The 761-nt window shown below is 31.5% G+C and overlaps 1 non-coding gene across 1 annotated transcript; it reads left to right on the top strand.

Annotated features, from left to right (window-relative positions):
* The first annotated feature begins 413 nt into the window (after positions 1-413).
* On the top strand, positions 414-520 carry LOC133828049 (small nucleolar RNA R71). Its single transcript, XR_009890694.1, has one exon. It is a non-coding gene; the product is annotated as a small nucleolar RNA R71 (small nucleolar RNA).
* Positions 521-761: the final 241 nt, after the last annotated feature.

Consider the following 761-nt stretch of genomic DNA (forward strand, 5'->3'; position numbering starts at 1 on the left):
ATGAAGAGCATTGGCCTCCTCAGAAAAGGCATCTTGGTAGGAAGGACATGATTGGGCATTATGGCAAGGACTAAAACATATTGAACAAACATCTTTTCTTGGTTGTATTGGAGAATTTATAGTTTGGCTTATGGCTAAAGCTTCTACTTTTCTCGTTAATTTGTCTAAGGATGTTCTTAAGTCTAATTCATCTTTTACTTCATACCTTCCTCTGCTTTTTGGAGAATTAGTTTACCTATACCTAAGATCAAAATAATTCCATTGTTGTGAATTGACAGACAAATCTTCAAGGGCATCCCAAGCCTCTTGTCCTTGAAATTTTAAAAAAAGTTACAATATGCATAGATTGAATCATTTGACAATTAGAGGGAGGCAAACCATCATAAAAATATTTTACAAGTCTCCATTTTTCAAAACCATGATGAGGACATTTTAATAATAGATCTTTAAATCTTTCCCAACATTCATAAATCTCTTCATTATCTTTTTGAAAAAACTCAAATATTTCTCTCCTTAGACTATCAGTTTTAGACATAGGAAAAAATTTCAGCAAGAATTTATTATAAAGTTGATCCCATGTATTTATAGACCCCGTGGGAAGAGAATTTAACCAAGCTTTTAATTTGTCTTTTAATGAAAAAGGGAACAATCTTAGTTTGACCGACTCATCAAAAAAATTTGAAATTTAAATGTTGAGCAAATTTCTAAGAAATCTTTGACATGCATGTAAGGATCCTCTCTATCTAACCCATAAAAAGATG

The sequence above is a fragment of the Humulus lupulus genome, chromosome 3 (genome assembly GCF_963169125.1).
Source record: "Humulus lupulus chromosome 3, drHumLupu1.1, whole genome shotgun sequence".
NCBI classification, from domain to species: domain Eukaryota; kingdom Viridiplantae; phylum Streptophyta; class Magnoliopsida; order Rosales; family Cannabaceae; genus Humulus; species Humulus lupulus.